A 24739-nucleotide genomic window follows, 5' to 3' on the forward strand; every position below is an offset into this window, starting at 1 on the left:
GATGAATCAAAAGCTAGTATCAAAGCTTTCCCTGTCCCTCACTCACAATCAGCACTTTAAGACACAAAAGTTAAACAATCATCTTCCATTCATAACATTTCCCTAGAACATAAACATGCATAGGAGACAGACGCATGCACATTGCAACCTGCCACTTGGCAATACAATGACATTGCTAGAGCAGCCTATTCTCATCTGTACTTTATCTCAATGTGTATGTCTAAATAGGTCCACCTTAGACAAAACATTGCTTCTAGATTTCTGAAAAACTAAATACATTGACCTTGCTTTCCATGAGCTGCTTCCTGTAGCTTGTTATCAGGATGGTGGTCTGCCATTATGTGGATGATGACTGATGTCGACAATAACATGGCAGCTGACAGGCAGAGCAGTGACATCACATCCCGCTCACATGGCATGGACTGACATGGCAGCAGCAGAGGGGAAGCCACTTAGGGCATTTCCAGAAAACATGAAAAGCAGTCTAAAAGCTAAAAGATGAGATTGCTGAGGAAAAGATTTTCGCCTCATACGTGGGCTGTTTTTGGCCAAAAGCCCTTGATTTTCATCGCCTAAGCTTTTGGGCAGGTGCTTTTAAAGAAGCCCATAAAAGAGAGCCAATGGGGGCAGATGTCTCTCAAGTACCGAACGCCTCGTGTGCGGGGAACAGACCACAGGGACTTGGTGATGGGTACGATTCCTTCCCTGGATGCAAATCCCAGGATATTTAAGGGATGCATGGCATGGAAAGCCAAGCAACTTGGGAGAATCTGAGAAGATTGAGTCTAATGAAAAGTATGTAGAGCAAGTATTCAATTATGGAGGGTACACGTTGGTTGAATTGTGTGCTTCTTGTGTGGTCAATTGTGTTTTTCTTTTGTTTGATCCCACAACTAGAGAGAGATCCATTCAATGATATGTTGTCTGAAAGGTTTTCTGTGAGAAATATAAAACTTCCTTGGTTAATACTTGTAAGGTGCAGCCGAATGAATGTTGTATTTCTCAAGATGAGTGATCCATATTTTGCTCAAGGTTCCTTTTAGTTCTTATGGAAGGGAGAACCTTCCGTTCTTTATGGAGAGTGCTGTGATCACGAACAAAGTGGATCGGTATTGTGCGTGCAAGTGTAAGAGACTGAGAGAAAGAGAGATACGACACCACAGACGTTGTAAAACCCTCCTCCGAAGGCCCCACTCTTGTCGGCGAGAGTGGTCTACTTATGATTGCACAAGGGTGTACAATGATGATGCATGGACTGATGCAATTCGTGACTATCTCGGTGACGACGATGATGACTTTATGGCTGAAAATTGATGCTCTTCTATCTGCTGTCCACAAAGGGATAATGGCTGAGAATCTGGGACCACTTTGGGGTGTTGAAAACGCTGTTTTAGCTGCTGTTTTTGTGGCTGAAAATCCCTGGTTTGTCGCAGGTCTTGTGGCTGATAAAAACGCTGAAGATTAGCAAGTTAGGGCAGCGTTATTATGGCAGCAGTCGAAGGCTGAAAACGCTGAATGATAGCAGGTTTAGGGCTGCGACAGAGGGCTGAAAATGCTGCCCAATAATCAATTGCAAGTCTTGATGGCGATCCAAACGCTAGGGATTGGGGACTGCTGAAGGTACGGAAAAATGCTAAGGGGCTGGCCTCTTAGCGATCGGGCTGCTTGTGGAAACGCCAAGTGGGAAGAGAGGATGGCGCCAGAAAACGCTGGCTGAATGGGGAGGGCTCGCCAAGTGATGCTTGGAAGTTGGAGAGGGTCTTGCTGAGATAGGGGGAGTACCTCCTACCTGGGGGGCCTGTTGTGCTCCTTGCTCATCTGCCCAGGAGTGCTAACTTGGGTTTCCTTATATATTTTCTTACCCAATTTGCCCTACCTACTTTTGTTGGGAAGTCACTTAAATTAATAAGTGAAAAATGTCAAAAATAGGAAAAATATTATAAAGTCACTGGAAAAATCCCCAAACTGACTCTGATGGAATTTGATGTAAATGCTTATGCTTATGCGGCGTGCAACCAGAGGATATGCATCTACACTAAGTGACTGGGCATGCACGGTCTACGAATAGACTCACAAAAGTGCCAGATCACTTCTAATCTAGACTGACTGGACTGCCGGGAACCCTGTTATGGTGTAGCTTGTCCACGGACACATAGGGTTGGATGTGTCACGTGACATCCCCTCCTTTTTAAAGTGAGGTACTGGTACCGAGTTGCATGGCTTCCTTGTAGTCTGCCAACAACTCTGGATAATCCTTGAAGAACTCTTCGTCTACCCACACCGCTTCATGGGTTCCTCGATCTTTGAACTTCAAAAAATATTGTCGTACTTGCTTCTTCGAACCATAGCGAAACCGATGCAACAAGACTTGCTCCGGCTCCATGACTTCAGCTTCATCGACGATCTCCGGTTCTTCTTCTTCCGAAATGTCCTTTGGAGGTGTTCCCTCAAACACTTTCAACCAAGAAACATGAAATTGTGCATTGACCATAAGTTAGGTAACTGCAATTTCATTGAAACCTCATTAATCTTTTTGATGACTGGAAATGGACCATACATACGAAAAGACAACTTAGGACATTTCTTCCCAACTTGCTTAAGACGTTGTTTCATAATTCTTAGATATACCCAATCTCCTTCCTTGATCGAGACCTCCTGACGATGCTTGTTAGCCTGTCGAGAATAAGACTCCTGAACCTTGCTTAGCCGAAGCTTCACACTCTCAGAAATCTCATCCAATGACTGACTCTCAGCATTGGCATCAGGCATTTGACTGACCGATCTAGTCAAAAGTGACTGGAACGAACGGCCAAAAGCTGCCTCATACGGAGTTCGACCAATAGCAGAAGAAAAGGAGTCATTCAAAATCGCCTGAACCAATGGGAGATAGAGCTCCCACTGAGACTGTTGATCATGAACATAAGATTTTAACACATCAAAAGTCAACTGATTATAAATTTCTGTTTGACCATATGACTGTGGATGAAAAGCCAATGAAAAATTCAACTTTGTGCCAAAATTTTCAAAGAGTGCGCACCAAAAATTGGACGTAAACTTATCCCTATCTGAAACAATGGACTTTGGCAAACCACAGAGGGGGTACCAATGCTTAATGAACAACGTGCTACATCTTGTGCCGTGAGTGTGGCCTTATAAGGAATCAATATGCAAAATTTGCTAAAACGATCGACAATTGTCAAACATTGACTGTTCATGAAATGCAAACTTGGTGGTAAGTTAGTCACAAAATCCATAGAGATATCCTGAAAAGGTCCCTCGGGAATAGGCAGCGGAAGCAAGAGGCCTTGCTGAAAACCTTTGCCCCATTGAGTCTATCAAGGCTATACTCAATGTGATGCATCGGAAACTTGTTCTTGACGGTCATCTTGTTTAATGCCCTGTAATCAACACACAAATGAGACGAACCATCCTTCTTGCGAAAAAACAAGATAGGGGCAGCAAAAGGACTTACACTAGGACGTATGAATTCTCTAGCCACCAACTCCGTGAGTTGTCGCTCTAACTCTTTCTCCTGTGGCTTGTTCAAACGGTAGGGAGCCTTACTGACCGGCTGCGCTCCCTCCATAAGCTTGATGCGATGGTCCTCCGGCCGCTCTGGTGGGAGACGAGGTGGAAGATAAATGTAAGGTGCAGCGGAATGAATGTTGTATTTTCTCAAGATTAGTGATCTTTATTGCTCAAGGTTCCTTTTAATTCTTAGGGAAGAAGAGAGCCTTCCGTCTTATGGAGAGTGCTATGATCACGAACAAAGTGAGTGGATATTGTGCGTGCAAGTGAATGAGACTGAGAGAAGGAGAGAAAAGAGATACGACACCCGAGAGGTTGTAAAACCCTCCTCCGAAGGCCCCACTCGTCGGCGAGAGTGGTCTAACTTTGATTGCACAAAGGTGTACAACTATGATGCATCGACTGATGCAGCCTGGGACTATGCCGATGACGACGACGGTGATGACGACGACGACTTTAGGACTGAAATCTGGGATCTTCTTTGTGCTGATTTCGGGACTGTTTCGGTGGCTGAAAATGACTGTTTTGGCTGCGTTTTTATGGCTGAAATTGAGGGAACTTCTGCAACCAATCTGGGGCTGATCTACTACGGTACCATAGGCTGAAAACACTATGTATCTGCTGCAAATTAGGGCTGAAAACAAAAACGCTGATGTATGGCTGAGCTAGCAAAAACGCTAGAGCTGATCTAGGACAGAAATCAAAAACGCTGATGCAAGGCTGATTTGGAAAACGCTAGAGAAGCTGGAATCTGATGGCAATCATGGGAATCTGCAGTCACTAGGGTGCTGAGGGTGCTGACGACCAAGGCAAGGACTGAAGCGCCAAGTGCTGGAAAATGCCCGCGAAGATGGGGATCCAAAAACGCTGGGGGTGCTGGGGGGGGGGGGGGGGGGGGGGGGGGGGGGGGGGGGGGGGGGGGGGTTTACTGCTGAGACGTTGCCTGTTGAGCGGGAAGCTCCTGCTGCCTCTTCTGCCAAAAAGTGCTAACTTGGGTTTGCTTATATATTAACTTAGCAAAATTGCCCTACCACTTAAAAATAATAAGTGAAAATAACCAAAAATAGGAAAATAGGCTAAATGCACTGGAAAATTCCCCTGACTGAATCTGAGGGATTCTGAAGGGAATACTGATGATCATGCTTTGTGCAACCGGAGGATATGCATCTACACTCAGTGACTGGGCATGCAGGGTCTACGAGTAGACTCACAAAAGTGTCAGATCACTGCTAATCTAGACTGACTGAACTGACTGAACCCTGCTGTGGTGTAGCTTGTCCACGGACACATAGGGTTGGGATGTGTCACGTGACAATCATCCTGCAAAAAGAGATGTTTAAACTTCGTAAACAACTCTAAATACTTAGCTGGAACTTGAATGCTCTGGGAAACTGGAGCAGCATAGATGAATACCGCTTGTGCTCCTCTTCATAATTCACGCTTTACCTGCACATGAGAGATGAGAGGCAAAGAATGCAAGCCCTCCTCAGCACGAATGATGAGGGGGGAATCAGTTTTGGCATGTAAAGTGAGAGTGTTAGCCTCAAAATCAATGAGAGGGTTGAGTTCACGAAACCATTTAATGCCCAAAATCATATCACATCCTGAGAGAGGAGACACAAAAAATTTCCTACAAAAAGAAGCTTGTTGAACGGTAAACATCACATCAAGGCACTCCTTCGTGATGAGAGAGTCCATACCAGGAGCGAAGCCAGAAATTTCGAGAGGAGATTTCTGGCTGACCTCTAGGCGGACTCTCTCAACAAGAGGGGGACTAATCACATCATGCATACTGCCTGGATCAAACAATATGATAAAACGCTGCCCCTTTACATGACCATAACACTTCATGAGAGACTCATCAATGTGTGTGTCAGAGTCGTGAGAAGATGCAGGTTGGCTTGTGATAGTGCTTGTGGTTGTTGTGGGTGCCTTTTGTTCTTTAGGTGGGACTGTCTTAGGACAGGCCTTCTTAATGTGGCCCTTGATGTGACATTGAAAACATCTACCTTCTTTAGCATACATCACTTATTCCTCAGCCATGATGTATCCTCCTATAATTCCTTGTGAAGCTTTTTCATCAGGGGTTAGCTTAGGTTTTGCAGGTGCTTTAGCTTTACCCTTAGATTCATTGTTAGAGTTCTTTTCCGAGGAAGTAGAGGAAGATGGGCTAGGAGAATTTCCATTTTTATCGTTCTTACCATTCTATGTGTTCTGAGAATTCTGAGATGTCCCTTGAGAAGACTTGTTCTCCTTGGGCTTTCCCTTGTTGTGCTTCATCTCTTGGGAGAGAGCGATTGCTACCGCCTTGTTGAGATCTGCGGGGTCAAAGACTTCGACATCAAACTTGATGTATTCGTCTAACCCAAAGAGAAAATACTCTTTGCACTCATCATCCGATTTGCGTAATTGAGTGCCTAGCTGCAAAATACGGTTAGAAAAAGACATGACTGGTATACCATGTTGCTTGAGATTGCGCCAATCCTCTTTCAATCGTGCGAGGTACTGAGGTGGCATAAACCGCACCTTGAGCTTGTCTTGGAAATCAGCCCAACTAAAAGAGAGGAACGTGAATTCGTCGGCTTCCTCTAGGTGCGCGGCTAGCTGTGCCTCTTGCCATGCGGGGTACCAATTGATGGCATCATCGGCAAGGTACATAGCTGCCGCCAAAACTTTGCTATTTCCTGTTTTCTTAGTTGTCGCAAAATAAGCATTAAATTAATGCAACCAAGAATGAATAACCATAGCATCCATCTTACCATCATACTTACTGAAAGTCAACTTTTCAGTGACTGGGTTGTTGGAATCCGCATCGTGGCTAGCACCACCTGAGGAACTCCTTGGTGGTTCGGTCTTTGAGGCTAGCACTTGTCAGAGCAATTCTTGAGTGCGTAGCTCTCTTTAAGCTTCACGCTCGGTCTCCAAAGCCACTCTTTGAGCTTCTCGCTCGGTCTCCCAAGCCAATCTTTGAGCTGCACGCTCGGCCTCCAAGGCCGCGCTTCTTGCCGCCTCGTCTGCCTTTCTCTGTTGTTTTCGTTCTTTGCGTGCGTCGCGCTCGCGTTCTAAAGCAAGGCGATTTGCTTCTTGCTCGCGGTCCTTAGCAAGGCGATTTGCTTCTTACTCGCGGTCTTTTGCAAGGCGATTTGCTTCTTATCTATCCATCATGGCCATCATCTGCTTGACCATTGCCTCCATAGGGTTTGGTACACTTGGTGGCGTAGATGGCGAAGGGGGAGAGTTGAAAAAATCTCTTGGTGGAGAAAAGTCTTCATCGCCTCTCTCATGCTCATCACCTGTATGCGAAGTATCCATTCCACTTCGAGTGACGACCATGCACTATGATCTTTGGTCCTTAAGTCCACGAGGAACTTGGGTTCTTGAGGGTCTTGAGGTTCTTGAGGTTCTTGGGTTCTTGAGGATCTTGAGGTTCTTCAGGTTCTTGAGGGTTTCTTTCGCTTGCAAACTGTGTTTGAGAAGGATCTTCTCTTCACCCGAGTTCTACTCTTTTCCGCGGGCACACCCCTTGGCGGCCTTGCGCTCACACCAAGGTTGTTTTTTCCCACCTCACGTCGATTGGCCGGCCGCTAAGCGCACGGTCCGCTCTCGATGAGTGAAAAGAGACACAAGGGGAGGTTGGACAAGCCCTTCTTTCTTGGGATTCCTGTCACTCTTCAACAAAACACAATTAGGAATCGACACGCCCAAGCGAACTTGGGTTCGTGCGACCGCAACAAGCAAAAAAATTCTTGTGGTTCTTGTGGTTCTTTCCTTGAGTAATACAGAACACTTCCAAAGCTCTGTTACCAATGTAAGGTGCAGCGGAATGAATGTTGTATTTCTCAAGATGAGTGATCCATATTTTGCTCAAGGTTCCTTTTAGTTCTTATGGAAGGGAGAACCTTCCGTTCTTTATGGAGAGTGCTGTGATCACGAACAAAGTGGTTGGGTATCGTGCGTGAAAGTGTAAGAGACTGAGAGAAAGAGAGATACGACACCACAGACGTTGTAAAACCCTCGTCCGAAGGCCCCACTCTCGTCGGCAAGAGTGGTCTACTTATGATTGCACAAAGGTGTACAATGATGATGCATGGACTGATGCAATTCGTGACTATCTCGGTGACGACGATGATGACTTTATGGCTGAAAATTGGTGCTCTTCTATCTGCTGCCCACAAAGGGATAATGGCTGAGAAGCTGGGACCACTTTGGGTGTTGAAAACGCTGTTTTAGCTGCTGTTTTTGTGGCTGAAAATCCCTGGTTTGTCGCAGGTCTTGTGGCTGATAAAAACGCTGAAGATTAGCAGGTTAGGGCAGCGTTATTATGGCAGCAGTCGAAGGCTGAAAACGCTGAATGATAGCAGGTTTAGGGCTGCGACAGAGGGCTGAAAACGCTGCCCAATTGCAGGTCTTGATGGCGATCCAAACGCTAGGGATTGGGGACTGCTGAAGGTATGGAAAAACGCTAAGGGGCTGGCCTCTTAGTGATGGGGCTGCTTGTGGAAACGCCAAGTGGGAAGAGAGGATGGCGCCAGAAAACGCTGCCTGAATCGGGAGGGCTCGCCAAGTGATGCTTGGAGAGGGTCTTGCTGAGATAGGGGGAGTACCTGCTGCCTGGGGGGCCTGTTGTGCTCCTTGTTCATCTGCCCAGGAGTGCTAACTTGGGTTTGCTTATATATTTTCTTACCCAATTTGCCCTACCTACTTTTGTTGGGAAGTCACTTAAATTAATAAGTGAAAAATGTCAAAAATAGGGAAAATAGGATAAAGTCACTGGAAAAATCCCCAAACTGACTCTGATGGAATCTGATGTAAATGCTTATGCTTATGCGGTGTGCAACCAGAGGATATGCATCTACACTAAGTGACTGGGCATGCACGGTCTACGAATAGACTCACAAAAGTGCCAGATCACTGCTAATTTAGACTGACTAGACTGACGGGAACCATGTTAAGGTGTAGCTTGTCCATGGACACATTGGGTTGGATGTGTCACGTGACAATACTCCAGTGTCACTACAGTTTTGGTGGGGTTTTCGGAGACACGGTGAGGATGGTTACTAGAGAGATGGACAGATTTTAGGTTGGTTCTTGGGCAGCATCTCACCGGGGGACGGTCACGATCTATCTGCAAGTGTTGTCCGACCATGAACATATTTAATTGCACTTGGGGTTCCATGTATCCTTTGGGCCTAGACCTGACTGAGGGGCCACTGCTGAGGATCAAAACCCCATGCTCCCTCTGTTACCGCCAAAAACCTTGGAAAGCTGTCCACTCAAAACACTAGGGGAGGGGTCTTCCCCCCTACATGGCTGGCTATGTGGCAAAGGGCTGCCCAAAAGGGCGCTCTAGTGGGTGCACACTTCATGCCTTAAAAAGGGCCCCCACTAGCCTTGAATATATAAGGTCCTCCCTAGCTGCCCGACCCACACTCTCTCCCCCATGACATGGAAAAGAGGAGAAATAAGGGGAAAATAGTGGAGAATGTAACAGACTTGGACACTCCAAGTCAAGAATCAACCGCGACAGCACCAAATAACCACTTCAAAACCATTCACAGATCACAATAGATTTACACTGGCCCGGCGGAGTTCCATGCCTAGAGATATTGGCCCCAAAGACTGACGCCCCTTTCAATATTTCTTTTTACATTAATCAGTTCAAAGTACAAGAGAGTGGGTCGGGATTCACTCTCAAACTCTGCGTCCAGATGCTCTGAGAAGTGAAGCCCTCACCACTATTTTAAAGGTTACAAGGGATGCCCAAAAGCAGAGCCCCAAAAGCTTCAAATCAAAAACAATTGCTCTCTCTCTCTCTCTCAGGGAGTCAAAACTTGAAAGTAAAAGCATTCTCTCTCTTTCTCATTGCATAGAGAAAAAGAAAAATTTGCGTCGCTCATCATTTTTTTTAATTTATTTTTTAAATCCAACCTCTGCGATTTCCGGAAATTAGGGTTTGCCATAAACCGTCTTAGCAGACATTGACTGTTAGTACCTACGTACTAGGAACACACATCTAGCACATGTACAAAATCGACAGTCACATCACACAACATCACAGGACATCACCAGACATCACCGGACATCACATGACATTCAACATTCATTCGGATCTTAGACCATGATTTATCGGCAATGTAGCTAGCAATCACATCTAGGTCCAATCGGGACCTCATCGATGTCCGATTGACTAACCCCTATTGCAACCATGTCTATTCGAGATCAATCAGACCAAAATGCTGCAGTCATTTCGGCTATCAGTTCCTGCACTCAAAAGAAGTCAAGAACAAATCAGTATCATTATCAGGAATTCCATTTCATAAAGTCATCCAGCAGAATACTGTCAGCTCTCAATATCCCTGAAGCTCAAAGAGACATCAGTGACTTTAGTATCAAAATCAAGGCATCTGTTCACAAAGGACTGGAGTAACTCCCCTCTTGTGCATCCCACTGCACCAGATCTTCAGCCAAGCTGAATTTCTAGGTTCCGTTTGGAGTAGACTATGCTAAACCAAAACATCGAGGTAAAGTTTCACAATCCGAGGAGTATCTGCTAGGGCCTCCTCCCCCATCCACTTCGCATCAAATGCAGGAAAGTTCTTGAACTTAACCAAGAACCGCCTTCGGACTTTACCTTTCTTCGTATCCGTATGTGCCAAAATCTGTTCAGGAACAAGGGTCTCCTCGTTTTCTTCCACTGCGGGTTGCTCATCAGGCTCCCCATCATCAGGCACATCACCCTTAACAGGTTTCAAGAGACTCACATGCAATGCATTGTGAATCCTCCAAGTATCTGGCAGTTTCAATCGGAAGGAGACATCATTTATCTTTTCAGTAATCTGGAAAGGTCCGTAGTATCGCTTACTAAGCTTTGGAAAAAAAAAGCCTCTCTCCCTTTTTCTTTCTTAGGCGTGCCTTCTCAAAACGTAAGAGCACCCAATCATCCTCCTTCAGTTTCAAGTCGCGACGATGGCGATCCGCTGCCTTTTCTGTCGTTCTTGAGACTTCTGCAAAGTCTCGCGAACCTTGGCAAAAGCCGTATCCAAATCTCGCGAATATTCATCCACTTCAAATATCTAATCTTTCATGCTCAGGAAGGATGGAACCTTCGCAACACTTTCAACAATCTCAAATGGCGTCTTCCCCATCGAAGAGTGTATCTTGTTATTGTAGGCAAATTCCACCAAAGGTAAGTTCTTTTCCCATTGAGTCTTCTGATCCGAGATACAAGACTTCAATAAATCTAAAACCTCTGAATTGGCAATCTCAGATTGCCCGTCAGTCTGCAAGTGGAACGATGACGAGAACTGCAACCGCGTGCCAATGTTCTTCCAAATTGCCTTCCAAAACAAACTCATAAATCTGGGGTCTCTGTCGGAGACAATCGTCTCAGCGTGCCATGTAATCGGAAAATCATCGTGATCATTCTGTGTTCTCGGGAGATCAAAAATGAAATCCATTTCAATATTTTCCCAGGGGCGGGTGGGTATGGGTAAAGGCTGTAACAATTCCTGTGCCTTATGTCTGTCAAACTTGACCTTCTAGCATACTGCGCACGAACTCTTCCACATCCTTTTTGAGTCTCGACCAAAAGAAGTATCTCTCTACCCCTTCATGGTGGTAGCAATGCCGCGGTGACCCGTAAAAGGTGGGCATTCAGTCATAACCTTTTCCCGCAACGGCTGTGTAACGCACAACATAGTCTTTCTCATCAAGTAGCCTTCCCGAAGGGACTATCCAGCTACTGCCTCCCCATCCCATATCCGTGTGAAAATATCTGCAAAATCTGTATCTGTGGCATACTGATCGACCATATCCTCGAAGCTCCTATGATGTATTGCGGAAATAGCCAAAACCAACGGCTTCCGAGACAAAGCATCTGCCACCACATTCTTCTGTCCCTGCACATGGACAATCTGGAAGTGAAACTGTGACAAGATGTTCGCCCACCGCATTTGCTTTTCCAAAAGCTGCTTCTGTGGCAAGAAGTAGCACAAACTCTGATGGTTTGTAAAGACAGTAAAATCCGCTCCGAGTAGGTAATGCCACCACTGAGTAAGAGCATGGATAACCACCAAAAGCTCTTTCTCATAAATCAGTGCTGTCATCTCCGGCCTAGAGAACAATCGGCTCTCGTAAGCAATGACATGGCCTTCTTGCATCAAGACCGCACCCAGACTATGACCATAAGCATCACAAAATACTTCAAATGACTTCTGCAAGTCCGGCAAAGTCAAATCTGGTCCTGTAGTCAATTTCTCTTTCAATGTCTGAAAGGCAGTCACCTCTGTGGATCCCCACAAGAAAGGGACTCCTTTCTGTATCAAGATATGCAAAGGGGAAGCAACCTTTGCAAACTTTCGAATGAACTGTCTGTAGTACGAACACAGTCCCAAGAAGTTTCAACTTCATGGACATTCTTCAAATCGAGCCAATCACAGATAGTGTCTATCTTGGCCGGATCCATTTGCACTCCTGTTGCTCAGACCAAGTGTCCCCAAAAAAAATGTATCTCTGAAGCATATGATCTCTGTGGTCTGCTTCATTCTTGGAGAAAACAATGATATCATCAAAGAAAGTGCGAACAAATAGCCTGTACTCTTGAAATGTCTTGTCCATCATCCGGTCAAATGTCGCAAGAGCATTGGTTAAGCCAAAAGGCATCATCAAAAACTCAAATAACCCAAAAGTCGTCTGAAAGGCAGTCTTGTAGACGTCTCCAAGCGCGATTCGGATCTGATGATATCCACTCTTCAAGTCAATCCTGCTAAAGCACGAGGATCCCTGTAACCGAGTATATCATCGATCCTAGGAATCGGAAATCTGTTCTTGATGGTGATTTCGTTGAGAACGCTATAATCGATACACATTCTCCAAGATCTATCTTTCTTCAAATGCAACAACAGTGGAGAGCAATACGGTGAAGTACTACGCTGGACAAGACCCTTTTCCAAGAGGTCTTTCACTGGGTTCATAATCTTTTCATTCTATACTCGGCTCACACGGTAAGGTGGCCGGTTCGGTGGCGTGCTTCCAGGTATCAGATCAATGGTTTGATCTTCAGGCCATCTAAAAAGCAATCGGCATGAGTGTGGAGAAAAATCTTGGCGTTCTTTTGATCAGGTCAAAACATATTCAACCTTTATCCATCGTTCAGTTCTCTCCCAAAAGAATGAGTAAGAAACTGAAGTTCATCAAGTACAATCTCTCAGCCCTTCATTTATCAAAGTCGCTTTCTCGGACCGGTAGTCAACCACGGCATAGTTCTTGTGGTACCAAGGGATCCTGAGTAGAATGTCACTCGCGTGCCCTGAACACCCCTGTCATTGCAAACGAAGTTTGCCAATGCTCGGTGTAATGGCAACATCCCATCCCGGTGCCAGTCGAACTACCTCCGCCTATGGCGTCAGTCTGTCGGGCGTAATTCCAAATCGAGCCGCCAATTCCAAGTGAAAAAAAGTTGGCCTTGGCTCCTTCAAAAGAGCTTCTTGATCTTTCACTTTGCCCCAAAAGCAGCAAAGTTTGTACTTTCATTCATTAGATTCGGTGCAGGTCCCACGCCATGGTACCAGTTCTACTTTTCTATCTGCCTTTTCTGCCACGTTCCTCAGCTGCTCTCGAACTCTCAGGCCTGTCGTCGTCTTTATCCTTCTGTTCTTTCTGTGCCTTTTTAGGGCACTTCGAGGAGATATGTCTATGTTCCCCGCATCCAAAGCACTTCCCCTCTCTGATGAAGCGAGCTCTCTCCTCAGGAGTAAGCTTGGGTCGTGCATCCTTTTTCTCTTGGTTGCTCTTTTTCTTTCTACTTCCATTCCCAGAAGTCTGTTCGGCTCGTTGTGTCATGGCTTCATCTGTGGGGTAGGTCAGACTGGCAGAGTGAATGGCAAAGCCCCGCTTCGCATGACTCATCAACTCCTGAATAGAAGCTGACTTCTGTTCCAAGCAGTGATCTCTGATCTCTGTAGGTAGACCCAAGGTAAACCGCTCAATCTGTTCTCTGAACGAGATCTTCTTGAATGAAGAGGCGGGTAGAAAAGAGCTCGAGGATCGTTCCCAGTAAGCATTGATTGTATCTTTCTTGGTCATTCGAAAATGGTTCCAAGCAGCTCGTATATCTCGTTCATATTCTTGCGTCAACCAAGAAGAAATAAAAAGCTTCTTAAATTTCAGCCATTTAACTGGCACAGTCTTGTTTAAAAGAAGCGTGGACCACCAAGTACGAGCATTCCCCTTAAAGTAAGAGGCAGCTCTCCAAATCTTGGAGTGCTCTAAATAGCGTCCTCCCGCAAAAGTGATGTCAAACTGCTGTATAAAAGACAAAGCCTTCGAAGCATCTGAGTATCCTGAAAAAGTATCAAACTTGATCGAGTGGCCACCGTCCTTAAACTCTCGGACTTTCTTACTTTTATCTTCGAGAAAGTCATACTGGTTAGCTTTGTAAAAATTCTTCTTGTTCGCAACAAGTTTCTGTCATCAAAATTTGAGCTGTCTGTAGACGAGTCCTTAGTAGAATTGTCAGTCTCTGAGCGAGATGTAGCCTTCTTTGCCTTTTTTCTTGCCCTTTCCAAAGCTTTGTTTCTTGCTTCGCTTTTTACCTTTTTTGTCTTGTTCGCTCGAATCTGAAGAGCTAGAAGAAGAAGAAGAAGAACTGGGTACTCCTTCAAATCGAACACGCTTCTTCCGTTTCTTTGCCTTGTCAAAAGTCGACTGACAACCCAAATATCCCGGGAAGTCAGTGCTTTTCTTCTGCTTTTTGCCGTGCTTTTTGGCTTTCTTTTGCGCGTCAAAAAGCTGAGCAATCCGTGCATCAACCACCTCTTCTAATTCCTTCTCTGAATATTTCTTGTGAGCAGAAGGTTTCTTGAGAGTGGGTGTAGTGGTTTTCTGCCACTGCTCATGCACTTCTTGAAAAGAAGTCTCGCTCATGTATTTTGCAAATTTTGGGTCCTTCGCAAAATTGAGCATCATCTTCGTTGCATCACCGATCAACTGGCGATGCTCCATCTCTCGCCGCTCCGCCTGAGTAGGCCGAGGCAGGCCATACTCTCTGCCGGAATCTTCGTTGTGATCCCTGTCCGCATCTCCAGATGCAGAGGGAGTCGACTGATCCTTGCGTGAAGCCATAGGTGCCACGGAAAAAAATTTGGGGATCAGATTTCTCGTAGAAGAGAAATCGGCCGTGCTCTGATACCACTGTAACAGACTTGGACACTCCAAGTCAAGAATCAACCGCGACAACACCAAATAACCACTTCAAAACAATTCACAGATCACAATAGATTTGCACTGGCCCGACGGAATTCCGTGCCTAGAGATATTGGCCCCAAAGACTACCACCCCTTTCGGTATTTCTTTTTATATTAATCAGTTCACAGTACAAGAGAGTGGGTCGGGATTCACTCTCAGACTCTGCGTCCAGATGCTCTGAGAAGTGAAGCCCTCACCACTAATTTAAAGGTTACAAGGGATGCCCAAAAGCAGAGCCCCAAAAGCTTCAAATCAAAACCAATTGCTCTCTCTCACAGAGAATCAAAACTTGAAAGCAAAAGCATTCTCTCTCTCTTTCTCATTGCGTAGAGAAAAAGCAAAATTTGCGTCGCTCATCATTTTTTTTTATTTTTTATTTTTTTATAAATTTCCAGCCTCCGCGATTTTCGGAAATTAGGGTTTCTTGCAAAAATTAGGGTTTGCAGGAATTCTAGGGTTTCTAGCAGAAATTAGGGTTTCTGCTGTCCGCCACGTCATCACTTTGTGACAGAGAAGGATATCAAAGGCCAATAGTGCTCTTAGGAAAAAATAGTCCTAGCGTGCAGGGGCCTATATGGACAAGGAAAGAGCCAGAAGCTACACCTGGCAAGCAAAATCCCAACATGAGAGATTTGCCTCTCTCCGACCGGTCACAGCCACAAAATAGCCCACACTCCCTATCACTTGTCCTTATCAGATACCGGGACCGACTGGACGCATCTAGAGGGATGCCAAAACTCTAACAGATGCTCCCAAATATATGCAAAGAAATTGTTATTCATCCTATGAGCCTTGGACATCAATGTCCATATCGAGGCATGATAAGAGAAATTGGATTTCTCCAACTGAATGGAACTGGGGGTTCCTTGGTGTTAACTCACTCTCTTTGCAAAATAAATCATGTCATCTCATCCCACCAGCCTGAGAGCGATGGGAAACAGATTTTCTCCTTAGAGTCTTCCCCTAAGGGCAACCCATTCAAGGGGCATCATATAAAGAGGCAGCACACTCTTCTAGATGTGCAAGCCTAGTAGAGCAGACACTTCCATACCCTCTAGCAGGAAGCCACATCGGCAGCCTTGAGGCATGTCCCTCTCTTTCTCCACGGTCTTTCTTGATGCCAGGAGGAGGATCAGAGTTGGAGTTATTGCCCATGTGGAGGCCAAGTCAGTGGTCTCGTGGGTAGGAGCAGATAGAAGTAACTTTGTATCAGCAAGGAGAGCCTTTTCCACATCTCTCTCTCTCTAGAGTCATGCCGTAGGAGGATCAGAGATGCCTGGGTTTGTTTTTGCTCGAGCTGCGCAGACATAGAGAGAGGCTGATGAGAGGAGAGGCTAGCCAGTCTCAGAGACAGATCACAGACTTCTTTAGAGCTGCCACTGGACACCCGGAGGAGTTACTACCACAGCAGAGCGCGTCGCCTCACACCAGAGGCACACTAATCAACCGAGCGACTGAGTTGGGGAGATCCAGACGCCCACGATTGCGGAGGACTACACAGAATCGACGGAGGCTGCATCAGAGGATTCGGATCACTTTGGCTCGACATGCACGACGCCTGGTCAGACTACTGACCATGGAGGAGATTGATGAGATCCGCCAGTGACCGCTGTTGGATCCCTTGTGATCTAGCTATCCCAGCTAGCTGTTTAGCTGCTTAGTTTACACCTAGCAATTTAGGATTCCTTATTATTTTATTTCGTCATTTTGTCATCTTGTTACTCTGACTTTGTATCAGATCCACCACATTGTAACTTTCTGGTCTCATAGGTCACTTTGGCCTTTTGAAGACATTAATATAACATTTCATCTCTCTCTCTCTCTCTCTCTCTCTCTCTCTCTCTCTCTCTCTCTCTCTCTCTCTCTCTCTCTCTCTCTCTCTCAAGTCTCTCCCGAGAGCTCCAAAATTGGGGCAGCCCATTTTGATCTTTGTGGGCATGTTGTTTCCCTAGGCAGTTCATGTACTCTCACCGTGAGTATTGGTACTATGTTGTGCATTGGATGTTGACTGTGCACTTGTGTGGATACATTTGCTAAAGCAAAAGTGGAAAAGGACATAGTTTTGATGGAGATTTTAAGGAAGCAAGTTACAACAATAGGAGTACATTGCTCTTCCGAATCTCTATGGATTTTGGCATATTGTATTGGATTGTCCGTACACGTTTGATCTTGACACATGCCGAAGAGTGGCAAACATATTGTTTGACCTCTAAGAGTTTGCTTGAGTAGGTAGGTCCTCCCATACCCCAACTGCTTCTTTGGTAAGCATGATCCTCAGGTGACGACCTTTCAAGCCTTCCGGTTCTTGGCAATTCAAGTTTACGCGAACAGTGCGATTCTTTTGGGTCTCGAGTTTATTAAATTCATGTTTTGCTATTCAATTACAGAGGAAGCAGTTTTCCTCCAAGTTATCTCACATTTCTTTCTAGTGGTACTTATTCTCTTTTTCGAGGCTTGAGCGGATGTGGAAATAGTAAGAAGATGTTCAGTAACAATCTAAACTTTTAAGTTGTTGAGCTATTTAGGGCCGGCAAACCTATTACCATGTCATCACCCAGCCTGATTGTTTTTTTTTTTTTCTTTGGGTTCCAAGGGGTTTTTGATCATTCTGATTCCAGAACCAGTATCCATTTTGGCAAATTTTGAGAAGAAAGGTGAGATATAAGCTGCACTATGAAAATCTTGAAAAATGACAACTTAGTGCTCAAAATAGTATTTTCAGCAAGCAGCATTCACACATGCATTGGATTCCTTCACGCATGAATGCATAGTGCTCAAGAATTTTCAAAACAGCATCAATGCAAGTCATCATGCATTTCTTATTGTGTGGGCCTAAGCTAAATTCTCTATGTTCCATACACTTGTATTCATCCATTTATCTCTTCCAATAAGGTAAGGGGATATAGTCCCTCATGGTTTACAAGCATGTCGATGGCCATCCATACTTTTCCCTACCTATGGATAGAAGTACCTCTACTCAATCATGGTTTTGAACACATAGAAACACATGTCCAAGCATAGATTGAAACATACTTGTATGTTCATTGCAGTGTCACCATGAAACGCATTTCGACAGGTCGGGACAAGTGAAACGTTTCGAGCCTTGAAACATTTCGCTCAACAAATGAAACACAAGCCGTTTCACTAACGACAAGTTACTGTAGTTTTAGTTTCAAAGTCGCTAAACGCACGTTTCGGTCTCACGTTTCACTGTGCTCTAATTTTGGATTGAAACGTTTCGTGATGAAACACCACATTTCAGGGTGAAACATTTTGCGGTTACGTTGGATCATTGTCCAAACGCATGCATCAAATATACTTGATTTTTTTAAAGGTCAAGAAGCTCAAAGACAAAAGTATACTGTGAAAAATTGTGGTGTGCTAATTTTCTATGTGAAATTTTGATCCTACAAAGTGCTATGGAAGCGAGCGCGACCGTGTTCCTTGTACTCACTTATGAAGTTTAGAACCTACACCTAAATGGGATCCATTTAGGCTAGAATTTAGGGCTACATATGTTTAAAATTGTCTCTCCCAAACATTCTTGTAACATACTTCCATACGCATGTGAAAATGTGTATGCTTCCAGTATGTTTCACTCTATGTGTCCAATTATGTAATCTTTCAATCAGAAAGACAACGTATGTTTCACTCTATATATCCAATTATGTAGTCTTTTATTCGAAAAGCAATGTATATAATCTTTCATAGATTGCTTTGATACATGGGTATTGTATACAAAGGCTAGTGACACTATTGTATGTGGATTTGCCTTGGTAATGGTTTCTTTGTGTTAATGGTAAATTCTTGGGTAGAATGAATAGACGGCGAGATATGTGTTAATAGTATCGCTAAATTAGCTTTATTTAGAAGAAATATAATTCTAAATGAATGATAACAAGAGCTAAATCTAAAGTGGGAGTGTTTTTTCGCTTGAGACATCCGAGTACAAATATTTCTAGTGCATCATTCAAAGGAATGACGAGAACGTTGTGAATAGGAATATTTGTTGGGACACCAAAAGAGATACTTTTGATGCGTCACATCGGATAGGTGACAGCATGCATCAAGAGGAAGTATTGAACCATCTAGAATGGACATCTTTGATGCATCATGGGAAGGGTGGCATAGAGCACATCGAACAAGTTGTTCCGTAAGTTTGGTGAGAAAGGACTAAGTGATGGGTATTCCTAATGCATCACATGGTGGGCGATGGGAGCATCAGATAGGTAATATTCCATAGGCAGAAGAGATTTCAAATTGAGTTAGAGTTGTGCACAAGAGACAAGCACTTGAATGAAGATGACTTCTAAAAAGCTTTTGAGGAGATGCAGTTGCTTTCTGAATAAGTGAGTTGCTTTTCGGGAAAGAGGATGCTTTCTCATGAAGGAGTTTATGTTGGCATTGCATCTGTGCATGAGACTACATCCAAGGACGCCTAGGTTGTGTTTGTGTAAGCGTAGTTTTCAGCTTATGAGTTTTTATTCAGTTTTAACAAGTTCACACCATTTATCAAGTTTTCTGGCCATCCACTTAATAAGTAAACAACCATGTGCTAAACAGGGTCAAAAGCTAGGCACTCCCTCTTGGTTGCCTTTCCTAGCAGTAGCGCCCCCCCCCCCCCCCCCCCCCCCCCCCCCCCCCCCCCCTGCAAGAAATAAAGAAAGTACTTGCACTGGCAACAGAGTAAGGGGGCCCTTGAGGGTTTGGGATCCGACATTCAGTGTCCTCTCTCTCTCTCTCTCTCTCTCTCTCTCTCTCTCTCTCTCTCTCTCTCTCTCTCTCTCTCTCTCTCTCTCTCTCTCTCTCTCTCTCTCTCTCTCTCTCTCTCTCTCTCTCTCTCTCTCGCGGACCTGCTGCTGTGCTGCTGTGCTACACCAGCGCGCGGACCTGCTGCTGTGCTGCATCTCTCGCGGACCTGCTGCTGTGCTGCACCAGCACGCGGACCTGCTGCACCAGCGCCCTCCTCCTGCTCCAGGCACATTACTGCTGTACAGCGCGCTGCTGTGTCACCCCAGCTGCTCAACGCGCCCACCCTACCTGCACAGCACCCCCAGTACCCGCCTGTTGCTGCCGTTGTTATACCAACCTGCTGCTGCTGCTGAACTGCCCCTCACGCAGCCCCTCCTCGCTCCCGATCACACAGCCATCTCTCTCTCTCTCTCTCTCTCTCTCTCTCTCTCTCTCTCTCTCTCTCTCTCTCTCTCTCTCTCTCTCTCTCTCTCTCTCTCTCTCTCTCTCTCTCTCTCTCCCCCTCTCACACACACACACACACACGGATACATACCCACACACACACTACACACATACACGCATACACACACGTACTCCCCTTCTCCCCTCTTCTTCACAATATGAAGAGAGGGTAGCTCCGAATACAACTATGTCTTCCCCCATCATCAAGACGCCGAAATCGACAATGAAGACAACCTTCATGCTCACGAACAAGAGGCTTGCACAATTGGAGAAGGACATGAAAGAATGGTGGATGGAGAGAGAGATATGGAGGGAGGAGAAAGCCACCTTCATCAAGCTATGGAACGAAGAAAAAGAGGACATGAGAGCGGAAATCCAAAACCTCAAAGAGGAGAAGGAGAGAAGGGCACGGGAGAACGAGAAGGAGAGGGAGAGATGGAGGAAAGAGCAAGAAGAGATGAAGGCACAAATCGACCTCCTTCATGCTTCCATCACATCCCTCACCCCCGAGGAAGGAGAGATTAAAGAGGAGGCTAAGGAAGCCCTCAAGGAGGAGATCACCAAAGCCCTCACCGCAAGCATTGAGGACAAATTAGAAGCCACCAAAGAAGGATGGGTCGAAGTGGTCAAAAAGAATATCAAGAAGGTAGCAAGAGAGGAAGCCCAAAAAGATGAGGTACTCATCGTACACACAACCATCGAGGAGGAGAAAATGCGACAAGCTCGCCGTCTCAATGTGCGAGTGACCGGCATCAAAGAAGAAGAAGGGTCCACACCCGAGAGCGATGGGAAAGCCTTATGCAAGAAAGTGGGATACAAGGAAGAAGAGATCCCTTTCTCCAAAGTTTGGAGAGCCGGCAAAGATCCAAAGAAGAGAGCTCTCATCCTCCAATTCGCCTCCGAGGAGTCTCGAACTTCTTTCCTCCGAAAGAGGGTCATCTTGAGAGGGCTAGAAGGCCCCCCGATTTATCTTGATGATGACCTCACAAAGATGCAACAAGATCACCGCCGCACGTGCATGCCTAGAGTCCACCAAGCCCGCAAAGAAGGGAAGAAGGCAGTATATCGAGATGGTAGGGTTATCATTGATGGCAAGACCATCGCATAGGGACTCGCGGCCTGTGGGACACACGAGGAGATTCATGTCACGGTTTGGAATTGCAATGGAGACCTATGGACACACCCAGAGAGACTTGAGGAGGTGATGAGAGGTCGAGACATCATTCTACTTACAGAGACACACGAGAGCCCAGAGAGAGGGTTACCACGGATACATGGTTTCCAATGGGAGTCTCTACATCGGGGATGTATGCGCCAGCACACCACTCGCGGTTCAGGAGGAGTGGCCATACTCTTTAGACAGGGGCTTCACAGCAGACTACAGATTGTTGCCCGGGACCCACAGGCCCGATACATGTGGATTCGCCTCGAGCTCTCACGAGACAGGATCGTCTACATTGCCCTTTGCTACTTTGCTCCCACAGGCTCCAGATTCGCCCCTATTGAGCAGGAGTCACCGTACGCATGCCTCACGGAGGAGATTATGGAGTACTCCACACTGGGTGAAGTCTTCCTTATGGGAGACTTCAATGCTCGTACGCGCAGTGAGCAGAGTGAGGCATATGACCACGAGGACCCAGAGGCACTACACACTCTAGATGAGGAGGCTACTATGAGAGATACAGCAGACAGAGCTCCAATCACAGCCTACGGACGACACCTACTTCGACTTGGCTCCCAGCACCGTCTCGTTATTTATAACGGGATGGCCCAGTGGCCCACCTCAGGGGGCCTGACTTGTATGCCACATGGAGTTACAGAGGGAGGGGGGAGTACAGTCGACTATATTGTGGGACCCAGGGAGGCTACACACCTTATCACATCCTTCACCATTCCACCCATACCCATCGGAGCCGACCACACATACCTCTCTTTCTCCATCACCGGAGATACCATCCCACACAGCTCCACAGCACACACTCCACACACCACCATCCATTTCACACATGAGCTAGCCTCTCTTTACTCAGCCGAGGTCGAGCATGGCCTATGCCTCCTCCACCCATCCACACCACTCTCAGTTCTCACATCACATATCTCTTCCGTTCTCCACACTTCAGCTATTAGCTCTTTTCCACACACCACTCACACAGGACGCACTCCCCCCCCCGGGACTATGCCTCAGAACCGCTGGTATGATGATGAGTGCAGAGAGTTATACCGACGCCTCCGTGCACGGCGAGCCTTAGGAGAGATCACAGAGAGAGAGGCCAGACGAGATATAAAGACGCTGACACGCCAAAAGCGGCGAGCATTCGAAGAGGCACAGGAGCTTGAGCTATACCGCCTATTCATGAGCATAGATAGCGCGACGGCATGGCGCACCCTGCGCGAGCCACGTCCGACCACAGCTATTGAGGATCCACAGATATGGCATGATTATGCAGAGCGCCTCTATGAGGTGCCAGGGCAGCCTCCTATCCCACAGCCACATGAGCCACGCCCCACGTGCTCCTCCTTCTTTACAGCAGAGATGGTAGAGAGGGCCATACGCCGCATGCAGCACAGACGATCAGCTGACCACACTCGATTACAGAGTGAGCACATCATTTATGCGGCCTCCACTATAGCCCCGTTGATTGCACATGTCTTCAACCGGGCTATAGGGGAGGGCTTCCCAGAGGAGTGGACACAGCACACCATAGTGCCTATCCACAAATCTGGCGACACCCTGGACCCAGGGAACTACTGGACTATCATGATTGGCCACACGATGGCCAAACTATATGGAGCAGTACTTGAGGCACAGCTCAGCTGCTACGCAGAGACCGAGGGTTTACGAGCTCCAGGCCAGGCAGGTTTCAGACGAGCTTTCTCCACCACTGACCACATCTTCGTTCTGCGCTGCCTCATTGATGGGGCAAAGGCGCGGAAGAAGAGGCTTTACTGCTGCTTTGTGGATTTCCACAAGGCCTTTGACACAGTCCCACGCGAGAGACTCTTCCAGCGCCTTCACAGCATTGGGGTACCGACAGAGATGATTTGGGCCATATATACTCTCTACGAGAGGGTGACGGGTCGAGTTCGTTGCCCAGGCGGCTTTTCAGAGACCATTGCTAGCACCATTGGTGTTAAGCAAGGATGCCCACTCTCCCCGACACTCTTTGGGCTCTACATCGACGAGATCTCCGACTACATACTACGAGCAGGGGAGAGGGGAGCGACTTGGCAGGTACTCCGGTCCACATCATGTTATATGCTGATGATATTGTGTTGATTTCAGAGTCACCCGAGGGCTTGCAACGCCATCTTGAGGCCTTGGACGAATTCAGCACACACAAGGGGTTGACTGTGAACCTTGGCAAAACCAAGGTCATGATCTTTCACACATCCAGTGCAGTGAGGAGCGCTGCCACCTTCACAGCAGCAGGAGGACAGGTTGATGTAGTCACCTCCTATGTCTACCTTGGCATCACATTCACCAGCCTACCAGGACCCTTCACTATGAGGCAGGCTGCTGCTGACAGGCTCACCCGAGGATATGCAGCTCTGACCATGCTAGAGCGGAGATGCCACCAGGCACACTTTCAGGAGCCCCGCACGAAGGGGTGGCTTTTCGACACCTTAGTCACCCCGGCCCTGATGTACTCGGCGGCAGTATGGGCACCAGGATTGACAGCTGACCAGTGGACACAGCTTGAGAGGCCACAGGTATGTATGATCTCACGCTTGCTCCGCAGCAAGAAGACAGTGCCACATGACATTATTAGAGCCGAGCTCGCCACACCACCTATGGTTGTAGAGGCATTATTCCAGACAGTCTGCTTCATCCAGAGTATGAGAGAGCTACCTCCTGACAGACTTACTCGTAGAGCATTTGAGGCAGCTATACAGCTATCAGAGAGTGGGCATGAGAGAGCTTGGTACTCACAGGTCAGAGCATGGTTTGAGGGACACGGTCTTGACATGGAGAGCCTACCACCATTCCAATACGACCCCCACTCACCATCTGTTCACCTCTCTCGCAGTGAGAGAAACTTGGTATTGAGACAGGATCTGTGGCAGCTATACACTAGGAGAGTCTGGGAGTCACCTGGCTTGGGGACGAGGATGTCAGATTACAGAGACCAGTTTCTCACCATATTGTCTGGGGGGTTCATACAGAGACCACGCTATATGGACACATATATGCCACACAGCTCACGGGTGGCGATTGGTCAGCTGAGAGTGGCTTCACACAGGTTAGAGATTGAGATCGGGAGACATACTGGTGTTCCCAGGGAGGAGCGAGTCTGCAGAGCCTGCACAGAGGAGGTGGAGAGTGAGGAGCACTTTGTATGTAGATGCAGAGCATACACTGAGATCAGAGGCAGGTATGAGGCCTTATTCAGAGGACAGCCCACTCTCCAAGAGATCATGGACTCTCGAGATCAGAGACAGCTCGGACGTTTCTTACTAGAGATACAGAGCCATCGGGACACACTACTACAGCCACGCACAGCTACACAGACAGAGGGGAGACAGTCGCAGCTCACAGACTTCTTTCAGAGGATTGCCACCCCTACCTCACCAGATACTCAGAGAGGAGTGACACTCCCACAGGCGGAGGTGAACCGAGCTAGACGACGACCACGAGTCACAGGCTACAGGGGCGTGAGCTCCCACCACCGACAGATCGAGGAGATCCGAGCCCGGGAGCGCCGTGCCACTGAGGAGCGAGTAGCTCAGATGAGGGCCGACCCGACAGCTTTCATCCGGGTAGCCTTGGCAC

The 24739-nt window shown here is 46.7% G+C and overlaps 1 protein-coding gene across 1 annotated transcript in view; it reads right to left on the reverse strand.

Annotated features, from left to right (window-relative positions):
• The window catches only part of GSH2 (glutathione synthetase 2), a 92425-nt gene that overhangs the window by 38157 nt on the left and 29529 nt on the right, over window positions 1-24739 (reverse strand). The window lies entirely within an intron of this gene.

The sequence above is a fragment of the Adiantum capillus-veneris genome, chromosome 2 (assembly GCF_014529385.1).
Source record: "Adiantum capillus-veneris isolate H3 chromosome 2, ASM1452938v2, whole genome shotgun sequence".
Lineage (NCBI taxonomy): Eukaryota > Viridiplantae > Streptophyta > Polypodiopsida > Polypodiales > Pteridaceae > Adiantum > Adiantum capillus-veneris.